This window comes from Antedon mediterranea, chromosome 8, assembly GCF_964355755.1.
Source record: "Antedon mediterranea chromosome 8, ecAntMedi1.1, whole genome shotgun sequence".
Lineage (NCBI taxonomy): Eukaryota > Metazoa > Echinodermata > Crinoidea > Comatulida > Antedonidae > Antedon > Antedon mediterranea.
In genome coordinates this window covers 5,090,706-5,114,405 of record NC_092677.1, presented here as the reverse complement: position 1 = coordinate 5,114,405, position 23,700 = coordinate 5,090,706, and positions in this window count along the sequence as shown.

The following is a 23,700-nucleotide window of genomic DNA, read 5'->3' as shown; positions in this document are numbered from 1 at the left end:
TATTTACCTGAAAAACTGTAATTTAAAGCAAAGAAGGTCAATTTTTGGTTGCATTTACCCATTTATTATGTTATTTTATAAGTGAAAACATTTTATTTCGCTTTTTTTTTCTACGGAAGTGATTAACTTTATTAAAACTACAAAATAACCTGATTTATGTCTTCTTCATTTTTCATGTTTTTGGGGGACAATACATCTTTAAATTTGTCTTGGATAAAAGTTTGTGTTTACATAATTTGTGTTTAAAGTAAATAGTAGTATAGATACCAATGCTTGTGTTTGTTGTGTTTTATCTTTTATTATTACTGAAATAAAAGAATGGATGAAATATAGTTTGTCTAGTGCACCAACTTGATTGTGTTCTGTACTCCAGCCACTATGCTGCCATTCTTCAAGATCAATACACAGTGCCAACACTGCTCCATGAGTTGCTAAAATCTGATTACATGACATGCCATCCTCACTCTTTACGTAAAAAAACAGTAAAGTAAATTAAAAAAATTGTAACATATCAATTAAAACATGCACTACTACTTTTCATAGTATATAGCGGTTGGAGATGATACATACAAAAGCCAAGAACAAAACTCTGACTTTAGAGTGAAAAGCTGTTCCTCTTTAATTAAAGTATACCATGTAGGTCACCCAATCATCATTGTACTGTTCATTCCATGTATAAATAAGATCATGTTCTATTTGTACAGTTAATATTGTTAATTATTGATTTAAATACAGTACAGTAAATATAAATTACTGTTTACAGTAGGTAATAATATTCCATTTGACAATTTATAGAGACTATTTTAAAGTTAATGTGTTTGCATGTATTGAATTTAATATTTACCCAAATCCTAATTGTGCCATCTTCAGAGCCTGTGATCCATTTCTATTCCATCTAACTTTAGTGCTCTCTGCATCATGACCTTGAATGGTATTGCACAAGGTGATTTCACTGATACAGTATACACAATACTATCTCACAATACATCACTACTACTGTTTATTTATCAAAGGTATTCATTCCAAAACGTTTTACTAAGTTACTGGGAATTATGAGTAGCTAACATTATCTAGCATTGTTTTATTATATTGTTTTTATTATGAATGTGTGGATAATTGACGATGCTTTAAAACTTTTCTGTCGGCAAATTAAACGATCCTCTCTGTCTTGATTGTAAACTGCCATTAATTATTTTAAGCTTGGTGTTTCTTTTGAAGTCATGATTGCGTGTGCTAATAGCGAAACAAAATGATTAAACCAACACAGTGTACATCGTTATATACCATTAAAAAAACTTTTATTGTGTTTGCATACTATTGTTTTCCGCGTGACTTTCATATACAAAAACTTCTTTATTATACTTGTAAGTTACTTTATTATTACTTTACAGACAGGAGTTTTCTTGCAATATACGGATGTAACATACAGTATGTTTACGTTTAAAGATCGGCTATACGCATGATTTCAGATATTATATTCGGTTAAATCTTTGACCTATGGATATAGGAAAATAGGACTACATAAATTAAAAGCGTTTAAAAAAATCACAACAAAAAAATATAAATTTCTCTTAAAATACTTGGCAGAATTCTTCTAAACAAAACCAGTAAGACTTTTTTGTTAGTACAGTAGATTGGTTTTTTGTGGTTATGATCAATATAACTTTTGCCCGCATCTGGTATGTTGCAGAATCACTCTAGCACAAATAAAAAAAAACAACAACCTGTAAGTATTAGCTACAACATAAGCACCTCATTAATTTTATCAAGCATTGTCTGGTTTTGTTTGACGGTATTAGGCCTACAGTATTCTAATGTTTATGAGTTTATATAGTACAAATAACAAGTACACACTTTCACAAACGTTTTTGATTACTACTTGTAAATAATAACATGAGTTATCGTTCTAACGAGTAGTTACTTACTTTCAATACAACATTAATGACAAAAAGATAGATTGACTTTTCTATTTTTAGACCATCATGAAACTATTCAAGTTCAAGTAAAAAAACGTAATTACAATAATAAACTGTACATACATTATAGACGTAGGCCTAAACAACATTATTATTGTGGTGTGGTGCAGCTGACCCCTTATAAAACAGTTGGTCATTAGGGCTACTCGGCACTGATTATCTGCATTTAACTGTAGGCTTTAATTTTAGTTTTTCTCTAAGTTTTTTTGAGAGCCATAGTACATAATACAAGCAGGTCCCTGATACAAGTATATATGTATCAATGTGTCGACCGATTGACTGTTTATATTAGACATTAAATTGCTTAAAAATGAAGGGTCCATAGTGGATACAAGTGTGCCCTTTGGCATGTTGATAGAACATGATATGGAGATGCCAAAACAAAGTTACTGAAAATCTGATTTGACCTCTGTGACCTCTGACCTCAGTTTCGGCAGCGGGTTTGACAATTGAAATGATATTGGTGTCAAATAGATCAGAGGGTACATATTTATATTCGCTATAATAGAACTTTTTTTTTAAAAACGACAGGAAATGAAATTTTTGAATATTTTGACCTTTCACCTTGGCTTACTGTATCTCAATAACTACTGGTCAAAATTTCTTGAAATTTGTTTTAAATTGTTAACAGCATACATATTTATATATACTCTAATTAAACATGTTCTTCCAAATTCACAGGAAATGTCATTTACTGACCTTTGACCTTTAATGTTTGAATATGTCTGTATCTCTTTAACCAAATGTCATAAAAAGTTCAGTTTGGTGTCAAATTGTTCAGAATGTAAACATTTATATTAGCTCTAATAGAAGATGTTATCATATTTTTACTGGAAATGCCAGTTATCAAAGTTTGAGGTATGACCAGGATATACTGTTACATATCACTTTCTGATCAGTGGTTGATGAGATATTCATATGGCCAATTTCTTGACCAGTGGTGTGGTCAGAAGGGGTTTCTGTCCACTTTTGGCAAAAGTTTCCCATTAGATTGAATAGAAATATAGGTCTTCTGAGTAGTTTTGCACAAACAATTATAATCCAATACACCCAGAAATTATCAAGTTACGCACAGTTCTAACTTTGACCATATTGACTGACAGTACTGACCAAGTATCCCAATTTTTTATCGACCAATAGCAAAAAATTGATTTGTATTGATAAAGGAAGCAAAAACATAGTTTGCTAGAGGGTGCAGGTGAACCCTTTATTGCTCCCCAACTATGTATACTAAATATATATAAACAAGAGTCACGTAGTTACGCTTATTTGACAATTCAGGCGTTCCATAATACCCTATTGGAAAAAATGGATTGCTATAAAACAGTCTTAACTCCCGGATTAAAGCCGGCTTTATCAGATAGACGGTCTTACTAAAGTCACCCCTTTTAGACCATTGCTATAAAACAGTCTTAAAGTAACAAATTGAGGGCGTACTTTGCGCGTAGAAAACCAAATGATGTTCGTCACGCTTGTTCAATTCACAATCATAACTTACAGTACGTACATTTCTACGCCAGAAAATCTATTTCTAGGCTTATATAAGAATAAAATCACCGTTATTATTAGATTTAACACTTAAAACTCGTTCAATTGGTTGTCTTTGACGATAAATAATACGTAAAAGAACAAAAAGAGAGGTTTAAGACTGTTTTAAGACTCCTTCGAGTAGGCTTTAATTTTAAAGACCGCTTACAGGTTAGACCGCGGTATTATAGCATGCAATGGTCTATAAATAAAGACTACTTGCTACGTCACGAAAATTATAGCCGGCTAAGCGCTAAGACCGGTTATAGACCGCTTATACTCCGCCCCTGAAGTAGTACGTAGAGGCGCGGCTCTAGGCCAATTTTTTTTTAGCAGCAGAAGTAATTAAACCTGTACTGTAACTATGGATAGGCTATAACCCCATTCTATTTCCAATTGTAAGGAAATCTTTTCTCAAGAGAGGTGAGTCAACGACATTGCCTAATCGGCCTAGGCAAGCTAGATACGTCGGATACTTAGTACTAGGCCGCTGAAAATAGGGATCCAGTCAAGTCGCCCCATCGCAAAGTCGCCCCATATAAAGTCGCCCAATACAAAGTCGCCCCATCCCAAAGTCGCCCCATCGTCGCAAAGTCGTCTCAACAACTCAATACTAAAGATCAGAAAAAGATATGGGAAAATATTAAATTAATTATTCCTGGCAAAATTAAAAGCATGAATATAACAAGTATTAAAACCACAAATGATGAAGAAAATGATGAAACTATTAACTCTAACTAATTCTAAAGATATTGCAAATGTATTAAATAAATATTTTGCCAATGTGGGTCCAACATTAGCTCAAAGTATTCAATCTACTAATCAACTCTCTAACTTTACTAATGATTCAAATAATACTAACGACAAATTAACTTTTAAATATGTTAATAAACAAGACATACATAAACTTCTTAACTCACTTTCATCAAAAAAAGCAACTGGAACTGATGAAATACCAGCTAATCTTCTAAAAATCGCTATCGATGAAATTGTTTACCCAATAACATATATAATTAATTTATCTTTAAAAAATTTAACCTTTCCAAACCAATGGAAAAGGGCCAAGATCTGCCCTCTTCATAAAGGTGGAAATAAAAATGAATGTAATAACTATAGGCCAATTTCAATTCTCCCAGTATAATCTAATGTTCTTGAAAAAGTTGTATTTGAACAAGTTTATGATTTCCTAAATCTAAACAAAATGCTATATGAAAATCAGTCTGGGTTTAGACTAGGCTACTCAACTACGACTGCATTGCTTAATATCACAGAGACCTGGCTAGAAGCCATTGACAAAGGAAATTATATTGGGTTAGTAATGATAGACTTGAAAAAGGCTTTTGATACAGTAAATCACAGTATTCTTATCAATAAACTAAGATCTTTCAATTTTTATTCAAATGTTATTCAGTGGTTTGAAAACTACCTGCATAATCGTGTACATATAACCATGGTGATTTTTCTGATGAAAGTCACAGTATATGTGGAATTCCTCAGGGGTCCATCCTTGGACCATTATTGTTTCTCCTTTATGTTAATGACTTGCCTAATGCTGTAAATAAATGCTCTGTTTCTATGTATGCTGATGACACTGCCATATACTACACTTCCAATAATATTAATAACCTTACTGAAACAATAAATTCTGACTTATTGTGTCTTAAAAGATGGCTCATATGCAACAAACTTAGCCTAAATGTTAAAAAAACTGAATTTATGTTAATTGGAACGAGTCAGAGGTTAAGTAAACTATCTGACTTACAAGTCAACATTAACATAGATGGAGAACCAATCTCTTGTGTAAATAAATGTAAACACCTTGGTGTGATATTAGATAATAATCTTTCTTGGTGCTCACAAATCGATAATGTAAAATCTAAGGTTTTGCAGAGCTTGTACTACTTAAAAAAGACTAATAATATATTTCCAAAAGAAATTCAATGCAAACTATACAAATCACTTATGGCTCCTCATCTTGAGTATTGCCATGTTGTTTGGGGACGTTCGAATATAACTCAAAGTAAAACACTACAAGTTCTTCAAAATCGCGCAGCCAAAAGTTATTACAAACAAATCTCAAACCGACTCTAGTACTCAGCTCTACAAAGTCTAAATTGGATGAACTTAGATGAAAGATTATATATAAATGAAGCTATTGTTATGTTTAAGATTATGAACAACCTTGCACCTCCATATTTATTAAATAAGTTCAATATCAAAAACAATTACTATAATATTAGAACTAAGCCAAATTTAATAGTACCAAAACCAAACACAAACTACAAAAAACGTAGCTTATCATATAGAGGTGCCAAGGTTTGGAATGAGCTACATGAAGATATTAAAAATGTGAACTCTGTCTCTCTTTTTAAGAAACTGTTAACTGCTAATTTCATGTAGCTTTATTTAAATGTAGTGTATTATTTAATTTTATAGTTAGTAAGTGTATCCTTGTTTTATTTCATTGTAATTGTTTTATTATCTGCTTTTGTTTTTTTTGCTTCTGTAATTGTTTTATTATTTTTGATTTGATATCTGCTTTTTACATTTATTTTTGTTGGTGTTTTCCTTTGAGCACGGTCTTACTGAAAAACAACTTTTAGTTGAGTTAAGTATCCGTGATTAAATAAAGCTTATTATTATTATTATTATTATTATCGTCGCAAAGTCGCCCCATCGCAAAGTCGCCCCAACGCAAAGTCGCCCCATCGCAAAGTCGCCCACGGTTTTATTTCAGTAAGCGCCGCCGGTAGTAGTACGCTGTTTTAATCATATCGGTTGCGTTTGATGCCGATCGCGTTGTTACTAGACTTTGGTCGCGCTAACTGTCATATACATTATAATGTTTATCCTATTTAATATACATAATTTGTGTTTTAATTTCTATTTTACAGGTTTTAATGGAGTAATGTGCTTTTTTAAAATCACTAAAAAAAACAGTTCCTTGTTTGAAAGTTCTAACAAGTTTATCCCTGATTTATAGTTTCGAAAATGTTAATATAATATGATTTTAAAATTAGTTACCAGAGCCACATCTTTCTTCAACCTACAAGTGGATACCAGCTCATTTTTTTAGGATCATATTTAAATAAATGTGTAAATGTGTAGTAGGCCTTCGTACAGGCCTAAATTAGTTAAAACAAACAGCGTTGTAATGAGTGTTATAGGCTACTTATTGATCATTTTGCATTTATTGACGTTATTGAAGTTATATATTACTGTATGTCTATTGTTATTTAATTTTATTATGACTTTTTAAAATGAAGAAATAAAAAATACTAAAAAAAAGGATTTCATCGCTGATATGATCGTTTTACATGCGGGTATTTGAGTAAAATTAAAACGCTACATTTTGACCATGGAAAAACCATCGTGTCGTGTGCGTGTTTTTTAAAAAGGGGAATCCCTGACGGTCGCAGAAAGACGTAGCAGCTGTGAGGAAACAGATTGGTTTCAAATTGTGAGTCGCCTTTTAATCAACAGCACAATGGTCATTTTACTGAAGAAATTCCTTTCAACCCTTTTGGTTATAGAACATTCTAATTATCATACCTAATAAATATCCTCATATCGGGTGTTTTAAATTAAACAAGACAGTGAAGAGGCACGGAATAATACGTACACGGACGTACGACGAATACGCACACGCATGTCATCATTTACGACATATACTTATAGTGGTGATATATATAATGGATAATGATGGGATTGCCTTTCCAGGCTTATAATCAAATGTTCATTGTAATACTAATAGTAAACTGAATGTTTATAAATAAACGTAGCAGACGTAGCCTACGTTCCCTATAAAATATTTCACGTTTAAATAAGTACATGTACTGTTAAATGACATTATGCCGAATTATACTATAATCTTAAACTATTTTTACAAATTGTCATTTTTTAAGGCACACATCTTTCTCATAGATCTGTAAAATAAAAAAAAAATCAATTATTAATATAATAATAATAAATGTTCATCGACCAAAGTAAAAATAATCTAGATCGTAACATCATTTTATCGTGACCAAAATAAACGCGACCGATTTCGAACGTGACTGATATCATCGTAAAATGTCGGAGTGACTCCGGCGGGGTTTCCCCTTCTTCAGATGGTGCGTAATTACGGGGGTTTCCCTCTGGTGAGCTAGCGCGTTAGTGCGACCGCGGAGTGATTAGTCAGGGGGCCTTCCTCTTATGGGAGCGTGCCGATCGTGTGAGATGAGACTACATGGCGGGGCTTACCCTTTTATGCCTACACGTTCTGTGTTATTTTAATAATTTTATGGATCATTGCGATATTTTACGCACTTGTAAAATATTTTAAAGATGTATTGTCCCTTGAAACACAAAAAAATATTCTAAATTTAAATTGGCCATATCAAAGTAATATTAAAGTTATTCACTTTAAGTTGAAAATTCGAGCCAAAAGCAACAAGATTACGTAATTAACAGGTAAATTAGTTTGATTACATTTCGTCTGGAAAATCGTCATGAGCGAAAGTAAACAAAGATTTCAAACCACGAGTACGCATTATGCATATGCTAATTATGATTGTTTACAACTCGTCACGGTTGAGAAGGTATTTTCACACAGATTGTGAGGAACTTCTATGATTATACATACAGAGTAGCCAAACAAGCGCGTTTTATTATGGGATATGTTTTGATTGAAAACTTTGACTGGAAGTCAAAGTTATTTTTTTAACAAAAAAACGTCTGTATTTCAGTTAAATGATTTTTTTTTCGACAAATTTTTGTGATACTTCAAAATGACCCACCTTTTTTCGAAATCTGTTATTTTTTATTTTTTTGGAATTAGTCAAAGGGACAATACATCTTTAACGTTTTGGGGCCATAAAAAAATAAAATTATGATTATAAAAAGGCCCTCGTAATATCCATGTTTATTTATTTTTTATTTTTTAGGTAACTATATGGTTCTGCTATAAGAGATGGGGGAGGGTCAGTCAAAAGAGAAGGGAGGTGGGCGGGGGGGTTAACTTTCACGGGGGGGTTGAAAGTTTTAGCTTAGCTAAAATTTTCAACCTCCCCTCCAAGCCAGCGAAGATCAGTGAAGCGTGTAATCGTTGAATAAACATGAAAAACTCCCTTTTCGCGCATGCGTTGTTAAGGGGGGGTTGAGAATTATGGGGGGGTTGGATTTCTTAGAACAAGTGCGTAAAATATCGCAATGATCCATAAAATTATTAAAATAACACAGAACGTGTAGGCATAAAAGGGTAAGCCCCGCCATGTAGTCTCATCTCACACGATCGGCACGCTCCCATAAGAGGAAGGCCCCCTGACTAATCACTCCGCGGTCGCACTAACGCGCTAGCTCACCAGAGGGAAACCCCCGTAATTACGCACCATCTGAAGAAGGGGAAACCCCGCCGGAGTCACTCCGACATTTTACGATGATATCAGTCACGTTCGAAATCGGTCGCGTTTATTTTGGTCACGATAAAATGATGTTACGATCTAGATTATTTTTACTTTGGTCGATGAACATTTATTATTATTATATTAATAATTGATTTTTTTTTTATTTTACAGATCTATGAGAAAGATGTGTGCCTTAAAAAATGACAATTTGTAAAAATAGTTTAAGATTATAGTATAATTCGGCATAATGTCATTTAACAGTACATGTACTTATTTAAACGTGAAATATTTTATAGGGAACGTAGGCTACGTCTGCTACGTTTATTTATAAACATTCAGTTTACTATTAGTATTACAATGAACATTTGATTATAAGCCTGGAAAGGCAATCCCATCATTATCCATTATATATATCACCACTATAAGTATATGTCGTAAATGATGACATGCGTGTGCGTATTCGTCGTACGTCCGTGTACGTATTATTCCGTGCCTCTTCACTGTCTTGTTTAATTTAAAACACCCGATATGAGGATATTTATTAGGTATGATAATTAGAATGTTCTATAACCAAAAGGGTTGAAAGGAATTTCTTCAGTAAAATGACCATTGTGCTGTTGATTAAAAGGCGACTCACAATTTGAAACCAATCTGTTTCCTCACAGCTGCTACGTCTTTCTGCGACCGTCAGGGATTCCCCTTTTTAAAAAACACGCACACGACACGATGGTTTTTCCATGGTCAAAATGTAGCGTTTTAATTTTACTCAAATACCCGCATGTAAAACGATCATATCAGCGATGAAATCCTTTTTTTTAGTATTTTTTATTTCTTCATTTTAAAAAGTCATAATAAAATTAAATAACAATAGACATACAGTAATATATATAACTTCAATAACGTCAATAAATGCAAAATGATCAATAAGTAGCCTATAACACTCATTACAACGCTGTTTGTTTTAACTAATTTAGGCCTGTACGAAGGCCTACTACACATTTACACATTTATTTAAATATGATCCTAAAAAAATGAGCTGGTATCCACTTGTAGGTTGAAGAAAGATGTGGCTCTGGTAACTAATTTTAAAATCATATTATATTAACATTTTCGAAACTATAAATCAGGGATAAACTTGTTAGAACTTTCAAACAAGGAACTGTTTTTTTTAGTGATTTTAAAAAAGCACATTACTCCATTAAAACCTGTAAAATAGAAATTAAAACACAAATTATGTATATTAAATAGGATAAACATTATAATGTATATGACAGTTAGCGCGACCAAAGTCTAGTAACAACGCGATCGGCATCAAACGCAACCGATATGATTAAAACAGCGTACTACTACCGGCGGCGCTTACTGAAATAAAACCGGGGGCGACTTTGCGATGGGGCGACTTTGCGACGATAATAATAATAATAATAATAATAAGCTTTATTTAATCACGGATACTTAACTCAACTAAAAGTTGTTTTTCAGTAAGACCGTGCTCAAAGGAAAACACCAACAAAAATAAATGTAAAAAGCAGATATCAAATCAAAAATAATAAAACAATTACAGAAGCAAAAAAAACAAAAGCAGATAATAAAACAATTACAATGAAATAAAACAAGGATACACTTACTAACTATAAAATTAAATAATACACTACATTTAAATAAAGCTACATGAAATTAGCAGTTAACAGTTTCTTAAAAAGAGAGACAGAGTTCACATTTTTAATATCTTCATGTAGCTCATTCCAAACCTTGGCACCTCTATATGATAAGCTACGTTTTTTGTAGTTTGTGTTTGGTTTTGGTACTATTAAATTTGGCTTAGTTCTAATATTATAGTAATTGTTTTTGATATTGAACTTATTTAATAAATATGGAGGTGCAAGGTTGTTCATAATCTTAAACATAACAATAGCTTCATTTATATATAATCTTTCATCTAAGTTCATCCAATTTAGACTTTGTAGAGCTGAGTACTAGAGTCGGTTTGAGATTTGTTTGTAATAACTTTTGGCTGCGCGATTTTGAAGAACTTGTAGTGTTTTACTTTGAGTTATATCGAACGTCCCCAAACAACATGGCAATACTCAAGATGAGGAGCCATAAGTGATTTGTATAGTTTGCATTGAATTTCTTTTGGAAATATATTATTAGTCTTTTTTAAGTAGTACAAGCTCTGCAAAACCTTAGATTTTACATTATCGATTTGTGAGCACCAAGAAAGATTATTATCTAATATCACACCAAGGTGTTTACATTTATTTACACAAGAGATTGGTTCTCCATCTATGTTAATGTTGACTTGTAAGTCAGATAGTTTACTTAACCTCTGACTCGTTCCAATTAACATAAATTCAGTTTTTTTAACATTTAGGCTAAGTTTGTTGCATATGAGCCATCTTTTAAGACACAATAAGTCAGAATTTATTGTTTCAGTAAGGTTATTAATATTATTGGAAGTGTAGTATATGGCAGTGTCATCAGCATACATAGAAACAGAGCATTTATTTACAGCATTAGGCAAGTCATTAACATAAAGGAGAAACAATAATGGTCCAAGGATGGACCCCTGAGGAATTCCACATATACTGTGACTTTCATCAGAAAAATCACCATGGTTATATGTACACGATTATGCAGGTAGTTTTCAAACCACTGAATAACATTTGAATAAAAATTGAAAGATCTTAGTTTATTGATAAGAATACTGTGATTTACTGTATCAAAAGCCTTTTTCAAGTCTATCATTACTAACCCAATATAATTTCCTTTGTCAATGGCTTCTAGCCAGGTCTCTGTGATATTAAGCAATGCAGTCGTAGTTGAGTAGCCTGGTCTAAACCCAGACTGATTTTCATATAGCATTTTGTTTAGATTTAGGAAATCATAAACTTGTTCAAATACAACTTTTTCAAGAACATTAGATTATACTGGGAGAATTGAAATTGGCCTATAGTTATTACATTCATTTTTATTTCCACCTTTATGAAGAGGGCAGATCTTGGCCCTTTTCCATTGGTTTGGAAAGGTTAAATTTTTTAAAGATAAATTAATTATATATGTTATTGGGTAAACAATTTCATCGATAGCGATTTTTAGAAGATTAGCTGGTATTTCATCAGTTCCAGTTGCTTTTTTTGATGAAAGTGAGTTAAGAAGTTTATGTATGTCTTGTTTATTAACATATTTAAAAGTTAATTTGTCGTTAGTATTATTTAAATCATTAGTAAAGTTAGAGAGTTGATTAGTAGATTGAATACTTTGAGCTAATGTTGGACCCACATTGGCAAAATATTTATTTAATACATTTGCAATATCTTTAGAATTAGTTAGAGTTAATAGTTTCATCATTTTCTTTAGACTTGCCCCAAGTCTGTATTTTTTGTCTTTTTTTTTTATTTATTTGTTTTTATTTCGACCGCGATTTTTGTCTGAAAATACAGACTTGTGAAACACGTATAGAAATCGATTTGCAGACCGCAAATATCCAATAAGAATGACGTAGGTTATCATACCGTATTTGGCTATATGGGGCGGGCGGTATGTAAATATGGATTTCGAATCAACCAATGATCATTTTGTTTCAAAATGAAAAATATCGAGTACGTACGTACAGTGCTGAATGTACGATCGAGACTGAACAACTGTTGAAATATAAAATCGTGTTGCCAAGTTGTTTTGTTTATTAATTGTTTAGTCCTGGCCTAGGCCTCCTTCGTAGGGCTACTCAACTCGTACGTATGACCTGCCAAATAAAACGCCAATAAGGTACATACCACTATCGACCGGCACACAACAGGGCTACACCACCACACAGAACAGGACAGGGTCTGGGTTGGAATTAAATCAAATTTTCTCCGCATAATAAATGATCCATTCAAAGTTTGATTTGGCGGAGAAGCTATCCTATCATATCAAGACGAGTTTTCATGTTCTTGGGAAAAATCTCATCAAATGTTTACCAGACTACTAGGCATATAAAATCATTTCTAGCCTTCAGAAACTTTCATCAATGTACCCAACCAGGCCAAGTACACATTGTCTAAACGTAACATAGCGCATGCGCATCGTCTTAGATGTTGAGTCTTTGAAAGTCTGAAATATGAATATTAAAACGACGTACGAGTGAGTAGCCAATGGCATGCGGCTGAAACTAGTCAACTGGATAATTTATGCACCAAGAATTCTTGGTGTCAAACCACGTGACTTATGCGTGTTTCCCCAGACGGAGTATCCAAACTCAAGTAATACACGTATGAAACGCCATATGTGCAAAAATATTTATATTTTTACAAAACTCCGTCTGGAGCCCAGACTACATTTTCTTCATCATTTGTGGTTTTAATACTTGTTATATTCATGCTTTTAATTTTGCCAGGAATAATTAATTTAATATTTTCCCATATCTTTTTCTGATCTTTAGTATTGAGTTGTTGAGACGACTTTGCGACGATGGGGCGACTTTGGGATGGGGCGACTTTGTATTGGGCGACTTTATATGGGGCGACTTTGCGATGGGGCGACTTGACTGGATCCCTATTTTCAGCGGCCTAGTACTAAGTATCCGACGTATCTAGCTTGCCTAGGCCGATTAGGCAATGTCGTTGACTCACCTCTCTTGAGAAAAGATTTCCTTACAATTGGAAATAGAATGGGGTTATAGCCTATCCATAGTTACAGTACAGGTTTAATTACTTCTGCTGCTAAAAAAAAATAGGCCTAGAGCCGCGCCTCTACGTACTACTTCAGGGGCGGAGTATAAGCGGTCTATAACCGGTCTTAGCGCTTAGCCGGCTATAATTTTCGTGACGTAGCAAGTAGTCTTTATTTATAGACCATTGCATGCTATAATACCGCGGTCTAACCTGTAAGCGGTCTTTAAAATTAAAGCCTACTCGAATGAGTCTTAAAACAGTCTTAAACCTCTCTTTTTGTTCTTTTACGTATTATTTATCGTCAAAGACAACCAATTGAACGAGTTTTAAGTGTTAAATCTAATAATAACGGTGATTTTATTCTTATATAAGCCTAGAAATAGATTTTCTGGCGTAGAAATGTACGTACTGTAAGTTATGATTGTGAATTGAACAAGCGTGACGAACATCATTTGGTTTTCTACGCGCAAAGTACGCCCTCAATTTGTTACTTTAAGACTGTTTTATAGCAATGGTCTAAAAGGGGTGACTTTAGTAAGACCGTCTATCTGATAAAGCCGGCTTTAATCCGGGAGTTAAGACTGTTTTATAGCAATCCATTTTTTCCAATAGGGTATTATGGAACGCCTGAATTGTCAAATAAGCGTAACTACGTGACTCTTGTTTATATATATTTAGTATACATAGTTGGGGAGCAATAAAGGGTTCACCTGCACCCTCTAGCAAACTATGTTTTTGCTTCCTTTATCAATACAAATCAATTTTTTGCTATTGGTCGATAAAAAATTGGGATACTTGGTCAGTACTGTCAGTCAATATGGTCAAAGTTAGAACTGTGCGTAACTTGATAATTTCTGGGTGTATTGGATTATAATTGTTTGTGCAAAACTACTCAGAAGACCTATATTTCTATTCAATCTAATGGGAAACTTTTGCCAAAAGTGGACAGAAACCCCTTCTGACCACACCACTGGTCAAGAAATTGGCCATATGAATATCTCATCAACCACTGATCAGAAAGTGATATGTAACAGTATATCCTGGTCATACCTCAAACTTTGATAACTGGCATTTCCAGTAAAAATATGATAACATCTTCTATTAGAGCTAATATAAATGTTTACATTCTGAACAATTTGACACCAAACTGAACTTTTTATGACATTTGGTTAAAGAGATACAGACATATTCAAACATTAAAGGTCAAAGGTCAGTAAATGACATTTCCTGTGAATTTGGAAGAACATGTTTAATTAGAGTATATATAAATATGTATGCTGTTAACAATTTAAAACAAATTTCAAGAAATTTTGACCAGTAGTTATTGAGATACAGTAAGCCAAGGTGAAAGGTCAAAATATTCAAAAATTTCATTTCCTGTCGTTTTTAAAAAAAAAGTTCTATTATAGCGAATATAAATATGTACCCTCTGATCTATTTGACACCAATATCATTTCAATTGTCAAACCCGCTGCCGAAACTGAGGTCAGAGGTCACAGAGGTCAAATCAGATTTTCAGTAACTTTGTTTTGGCATCTCCATATCATGTTCTATCAACATGCCAAAGGGCACACTTGTATCCACTATGGACCCTTCATTTTTAAGCAATTTAATGTCTAATATAAACAGTGAATCGGTCGACACATTGATACATATATACTTGTATCAGGGACCTGCTTGTATTATGTACTATGGCTCTCAAAAAAACTTAGAGAAAAACTAAAATTAAAGCCTACAGTTAAATGCAGATAATCAGTGCCGAGTAGCCCTAATGACCAACTGTTTTATAAGGGGTCAGCTGCACCACACCACAATAATAATGTTGTTTAGGCCTACGTCTATAATGTATGTACAGTTTATTATTGTAATTACGTTTTTTTACTTGAACTTGAATAGTTTCATGATGGTCTAAAAATAGAAAAGTCAATCTATCTTTTTGTCATTAATGTTGTATTGAAAGTAAGTAACTACTCGTTAGAACGATAACTCATGTTATTATTTACAAGTAGTAATCAAAAACGTTTGTGAAAGTGTGTACTTGTTATTTGTACTATATAAACTCATAAACATTAGAATACTGTAGGCCTAATACCGTCAAACAAAACCAGACAATGCTTGATAAAATTAATGAGGTGCTTATGTTGTAGCTAATACTTACAGGTTGTTGTTTTTTTTTATTTGTGCTAGAGTGATTCTGCAACATACCAGATGCGGGCAAAAGTTATATTGATCATAACCACAAAAAACCAATCTACTGTACTAACAAAAAAGTCTTACTGGTTTTGTTTAGAAGAATTCTGCCAAGTATTTTAAGAGAAATTTATATTTTTTTGTTGTGATTTTTTTAAACGCTTTTAATTTATGTAGTCCTATTTTCCTATATCCATAGGTCAAAGATTTAACCGAATATAATATCTGAAATCATGCGTATAGCCGATCTTTAAACGTAAACATACTGTATGTTACATCCGTATATTGCAAGAAAACTCCTGTCTGTAAAGTAATAATAAAGTAACTTACAAGTATAATAAAGAAGTTTTTGTATATGAAAGTCACGCGGAAAACAATAGTATGCAAACACAATAAAAGTTTTTTTAATGGTATATAACGATGTACACTGTGTTGGTTTAATCATTTTGTTTCGCTATTAGCACACGCAATCATGACTTCAAAAGAAACACCAAGCTTAAAATAATTAATGGCAGTTTACAATCAAGACAGAGAGGATCGTTTAATTTGCCGACAGAAAAGTTTTAAAGCATCGTCAATTATCCACACATTCATAATAAAAACAATATAATAAAACAATGCTAGATAATGTTAGCTACTCATAATTCCCAGTAACTTAGTAAAACGTTTTGGAATGAATACCTTTGATAAATAAACAGTAGTAGTGATGTATTGTGAGATAGTATTGTGAGATAGTATTGTGTATACTGTATCAGTGAAATCACCTTGTGCAATACCATTCAAGGTCATGATGCAGAGAGCACTAAAGTTAGATGGAATAGAAATGGATCACAGGCTCTGAAGATGGCACAATTAGGATTTGGGTAAATATTAAATTCAATACATGCAAACACATTAACTTTAAAATAGTCTCTATAAATTGTCAAATGGAATATTATTACCTACTGTAAACAGTAATTTATATTTACTGTACTGTATTTAAATCAATAATTAACAATATTAACTGTACAAATAGAACATGATCTTATTTATACATGGAATGAACAGTACAATGATGATTGGGTGACCTACATGGTATACTTTAATTAAAGAGGAACAGCTTTTCACTCTAAAGTCAGAGTTTTGTTCTTGGCTTTTGTATGTATCATCTCCAACCGCTATATACTATGAAAAGTAGTAGTGCATGTTTTAATTGATATGTTACAATTTTTTTAATTTACTTTACTGTTTTTTTACGTAAAGAGTGAGGATGGCATGTCATGTAATCAGATTTTAGCAACTCATGGAGCAGTGTTGGCACTGTGTATTGATCTTGAAGAATGGCAGCATAGTGGCTGGAGTACAGAACACAATCAAGTTGGTGCACTAGAAAAACTATATTTCATCCATTCTTTTATTTCAGTAATAATAAAAGATAAAACACAACAAACACAAGCATTGGTATCTATACTACTATTTACTTTAAACACAAATTATGTAAACACAAACTTTTATCCAAGACAAATTTAAAGATGTATTGTCCCCCAAAAACATGAAAAATGAAGAAGACATAAATCAGGTTATTTTGTAGTTTTAATAAAGTTAATCACTTCCGTAGAAAAAAAAAGCGAAATAAAATGTTTTCACTTATAAAATAACATAATAAATGGGTAAATGCAACCAAAAATTGACCTTTTTTGCTTTAAATTACAGTTTTTCAGGTAAATACATTTTGTTTAGATCCAATTTTTAGTCAACTGGATAACTATTATGTGAGAATAAAATGGCATATTCAACAAACAACATTTTGAAAAAATTATTTTTTTAGGGGGACAATACATCTTTAAATGATACAGTATTTCTTTGTTACAATTCAAACAGAATGTGTATTAACTAATGTAAGAACACACTGTGTGCACTACTGTAGTCGAGATGTATCCTATTTTTCATTCATTTTTATTTCAAAATAGTGTTCATATAATATAGAATATAAGCAAGATAAAAACACAGCAAACACAATAATTGGTATCTATACTATTACTGTACCTGTAAATAAAGATTATGTAGACACAAACTTTATATAAAAACATTTTAAATGATAAAGTATTTTCGTTAGTATTATTCACTAATGTAAGACTTGTGTGTAATTGTATATGTGTATATTGTAATTGAGATATATATTATTTTTCAATCATTTTTTATTTCAAAGATATTCATATAATATATATATAATATAATATAGCAAGATAAAAACACAGCAAACAAAAGAATTGGTATCTATACTATATTAACTAAACAAAACATATGTAGACACACAATTTTATCTAAAAACATTTAAAATGATGAGCATTTTTGTTCACAATTCGAATAGAATGTGTATGCACTGATCTAAAACCAAAACTGTTTGATTGAGAATTAAATGAGTTTAATTTTACACCCTAATTTCATTTTCTTTGATGTATTCCAAAGTTCATAGCTAAACTGTATGTGTGATGAACGAGCCAGGGTGCAGTCTCTGTATGTTCTGTCATGGCTGGCATGGAGTTAAGATCTCAATGTTGTTTGGCCGTGTGTTTTTTTTATGTGCTGTGTCTGTGCTCAGTAATAACAGTTTACTATGGGTAAGATAGATTAAGCTATTTTTCTGTGTATACATACACATTTTCAAAATAAATTGAACTCTTTCCTTTTGATTCTCAAACATTTAAATTAATGCAGACCAATATTGGACAGTGACTCAGTCCGTAGTAGTGTTACAAAACTGGATGTCTTAGACGTATTACCTTTGGCAACCTATTCTATTTAATAGTTTTTTAGTTCTTTTTACTCTGTATATATCGGTCTCATGGGATTAGAATTCATGGCATACAGCAAACAATCCATATACTGTACGCCATGTTAATGTTTCTCACAAGGTGTTACTTGGTACTATTGGTATCATAATTAACAATTTGCAAATGAAAAAAAACCAAGTATAAAATTTTTTGTAAATATATAAATTTAAAAGATTGTTACAACTCATTCAATTCTGTCAGTGTATTGCAACAAATAATCTGAGAAGCCGTACTACATGAATTATGCCACTATTAATGATACATTGGATGTCGACGGCTTTACCAGAGCAATTAGGTTATTTCAATCGGTTTACAAACATAAATCTGGTCAATTTCCGATATACAGATTTAATGTAAAAGACAAACAAGTAGGTCTGTGTGCAGTCTTTCCACTGTGTACAACGTTTTGTTTTTTATGTATCGATGGAAATATTTAAATACCTGCCTGTCAAAAAAGTTGGACACTTTAAAAATAAAAAGTAAGACTGAGATGGAATTAGAGTGCGCAAGATTATGTACCAGTATTCGTAAATAAAATATAAATGATATAGTTCGATTGGTTGAAATAGCATCACATCACTAGCGTTCGTTATAACGGAGTAAACGGTAAGTTATAAATGATAACCGACCGGTATGAAAAAAATCCAATTGGCAGGGTTCACTTTAATGTCAAATTATTCAAAACATATATTTAGTGTCAGTCTAATAAAACATTTTGTCCAAAAGTGGCTCATACTACCATTTATGGCTTTTTGAACTTTGACCTCATCTAGAGATATAATCAATAACTAGATTTAATCCGTCACTATGACGAATTATAGGTTATATGCATTGATTTAAATAAAGATAAATGATTTTTAAAAGATATATTGATTGATTGATTTTCTCAGAATCTTTAATTATTTATAATATATGATAGGATCTTGCTAATGCAAATACAATAGCCGGTATCACAATCCCATCAAAGATCCCTCTGCGTAACCATTTGTTACATAATAATAAAGACATAAGTTACATTTTATCTAGATTTCATTATAAATGTGTATAATTTATACACTAAGAAATAAAATTGAACAAACAATACGGATATTAAAAAAAATCTTATTTCGTTTCATTTCCAAAAGTGAGACTCGATCTCGGATCTATATTAATTTTAAAATTTAGCATATTTTCACCATTTTGTTAACTTACACGTGCGTAGCCTGTCACTTTTGACGTGCTCGTATAACGCAATTTCGCGTTGAAAAGTGAATAAAATATAATGATATTATTAAAGAAAGGTTGTACAACAGAAATCGGACAAAAATAGTGCATATTAACGTTTAACGCGCAGTGCACGTGCAAAAATCTGCGCACTCGTGGCAATTTTTTAAACGCTTAAAATTGCCTGAAACGTACTCTAATTTCATCGAAAATAAATTTTGAAAATTTTGATAATTTTAAGCGTGCGTACGCATGCGTTATATGCGCTACGCACGTCATTGTATTGCCAAATGATGAAATATGACCTGAAATTTATGAGTACCAAATTTTGTTTAATTGTAATTCATGCTTGTGAAGATATGATTACAAATGTGATTACGTTAAAACATGCGTAGACCAGCGTAATTTTTGATTGCTCACCTTGAAAACATAACCATCGATTCCTGGCCATAAGGAATATACTCTGAAAAATTGACTTAGCTAGATGAAACTGATATCAAGATAATTGACGGACAAAATAGTGCTAAGGAAAGAATAAATAAACAAATAAAGATTGTGAATCAAGAGGTTATATGCATGATAAAGATCTAGAAAACTCAGATATCTGACTTTTCTAGATCTAGAAAACTCAGATATATCTGAGATCTGAGTTTTCTAGACACCCATTTTCGCTCAGGGCAATGTGCTTTGGGAACATATAATCCATCGAGAAAAAAACATTTTCCGAGGGGGATCTCAAATGTTGAGAAATAATAATTTCGGTTGGGTTTAATTCGAATTTCAAATTTAAGCTTACCATAAAAATGCATTGCAAAATGTATTATTTGATTTTAATCTAACAAGAGTAATAATTATGTTTTGATGCACAGGATTTGCACACTCTGACAGCATGCTAATACGAAATATCAAACACATAAAAATTTTAATGAAAATGAATATTCATTTAGTGTAAAAATTAAGCCCTTGTTATTTTAGAGATACCTCAATCGACATAGTTCTGAAGTAAATTACCATAAAGATACAGTATTAGTTTGGCTGTAAATTAGTAAATTACCGTGAAGATTGAGGAGCAATAACTTTTAACCATCCAGAACTTTTATATATTTTCTGTCTTCCTTCAACTTTCACTTCACATTTGTATTCTGCTTCAAATTTAGGTTGAACATTCCTGAAATGCAGATATATAACATTTTTGCTCTTTTCCTCACATCTATAGCGTGGAAATTTTGGTTGAGGAACTTTCATTAGCAATGGTTTATCACCCTTACACCATGTGACTCTTTCTATTTTACTTTTAGTAGAATCTTCGTGCCATGTAAGGTTTAAGGCCAATTTTGCTTCGGTAGAACAGTTGGCAGTAACATTAGGAATATTCATTTCTATTGCATCTATTAAACAAAAAAAAGAGACAATGCCATTTTTAATGCAAATTATAAAAATAAACATAACATTCCCCTATACTTTCACACAAAGACTAAAGAGGACTTTTTTATACAATTATTAAACAATCAATGTTTTAAACAAAATGGTTTTAATATTGTTAATTCCATAATAATAACAATAATTTTATATAATACAAATAAATTGGTACTATTGGCTGTGGTATGAACCAAGATGCCTAGAAGATAACACTTGTGATCTCAGAGTAAGATATTTACAATAGCTAAACTGGCTTCAAATCCTCAATGTCATAACGGAGGCTGACATAACCTTTCCGACCAGATATTTTGTCAGTTTTTGTTATGTACTGACACACTACTATGTTTGTACCAATTTTGGTCCATGGGTGAAATGTGGTGAAATAACCCGTTTTTGGGGGGTTTTCAAGGGGTCGGGAGGCTAGACTCAACCCCGGGGTCAGACTGACAAACCGTTTTCAGTGATATTACAAAATTAAGGGGTCAAAACTTCTGGGTGGAATCATTTCATTTCACTTTACTAATAACTTAGTCTATTAATGAAAGCATAGCTTATAGTGAATAGACTCCTCAAAACAAAAATATAAATAATATTACAAAATTAGGAACTCCAAACACAACAACAGACTTCATATAATAATGAAGATTTTTTTTTAATGCTAACATGTTTTCTCTAACACATAATTTAAGTATAGATTATATAAATTATTTAAGATGAATCCAAATATATCAATAATAAAAGAAATTACAAATAACCTTCAACCAATAATAGTTTAAATTGACATTTAAATAAAGAACAGTTATGTGATTTTTTTAAGAACATTAAGTCTTCAATTTTTAAAATTTTATTTTTTATGTTTATAGGCTCTCAGACGTTCTATAGTAGCTAGATCAACTTTCGTATGCACTTTGAGGTCCAGAGAATTTGACTTCAGACATTAGTTTAGGGTTGTCAAGCAATCATTTTTAGCTTGGTTACACATTTTGAAAATGTGGTGAAAGGTCAAAAGGTCAGGGTGAAAGGTTATAAGTTCAAACACCAATATGTCCTTAAATCTCGAAAACCACTGATCACAGTGAGGTAATTTTGGTCTCAAATTGATCAGAAGGTATACATTCATATTCAGTGTAATGTGGCATTTTAGTCAAAAATGATCAGAAATGTCATTTCTGACCTTTGACCCACATACCAGGGCATCTTCATACTGTATCTCTGTAAGTACTGGTCGTAGAAACTTAAATTTGGTATCAAATTGTTCGAAATATACATATTTACATTTTTAATAGAACATTGGTTCAAAGATGACCGGAAATACTATTTTTAATGTTTCAAACAAAAAACATATCTCTCCACAACTTATCCTATAGACATTCATTAATCTGGTCTAGTGTCTTGAGCCCAGTCTTGGGTAATTGGGGAAGACATTTTTAGGACTGAATAGAAAGATTTTGAAACATTGCTGTCACTAAATGTTATAATAATAATAGTTCATTATTATATAGCGCATAAACAAGCACTCAATGCGCTGAACATTATTACCGCGGTCATTTTTTGGATCAAACATACTCCCATAGTGCAGCTAGTAATCAGTGCAAAGTTGTGTCTTGATCTAACCCAGTACCCATTTTATACACCTGGGTGTGTCTTGTCTAAGGATACAAGCAATGCGGCGAGAGTTGGATTCGAACCACAATCTCATTATCAGTAATCCAAAGTCCAACACACTGCGCCACACGTAGAGTGTTCCTATATTGTATAGTACGTGCACAGTACTAAACAAAATTTAGATTATCATATTTATTGTTCATAAGGGTTTTTAAGTGGGATGGGGAGGGGATGTTTATTTGATACCCACTATCAAAATGTGATAAAATTGTATCAAAATGCTTGGTAAATTGTAGATTATGGCAGTCAATGAAGTGTGTTGTGATACAATATTGTGTAAATGTGCATGAGGCAGGGAATTTATTTGAGGAAGTTTAAATCGAGGGGGGCTTATTCGAATAAATATGTAGGTGACATTCAAAAATATTATGCAACAGTGTCATATGGAATGATGATTCATGTAAACAATGTAGTGGTATATTGTAGTTGTCTTGGATACCTTTTATATCAAGTATCAAGTATGACATGTTTTTGTGGAGGTATGTTGTTCTGTAATGATATTTCCAGTCATCTTTTAACTAAGGTTCTTAGATTAAATGTAAATATGTATATTTTAAACAATTTGAGACTAATTTCAAGTTCTTACGACAAGCTTGTTTGTGGGTGGGGGCTCGCTGTAGATTAAGGGGGGGGGGAGATTTGCTGTGAAAGGGGGGTTCGTCTGAACCATAACATCCCCCCCACCCACTGACTACGGCCTGCGTCTATCAAACACCATGTGACCCACATTCGTCTTATCGAATAACAAGAATCTATTTAGGTGCGTTATAATATTTTATTACTGGACCTTTTAGTTAAATGGATTTATTACTGCAATAACAGCTTTTTTCCCTGAAGACATCTTGCTTCTACATCACTCCGTAGCGAG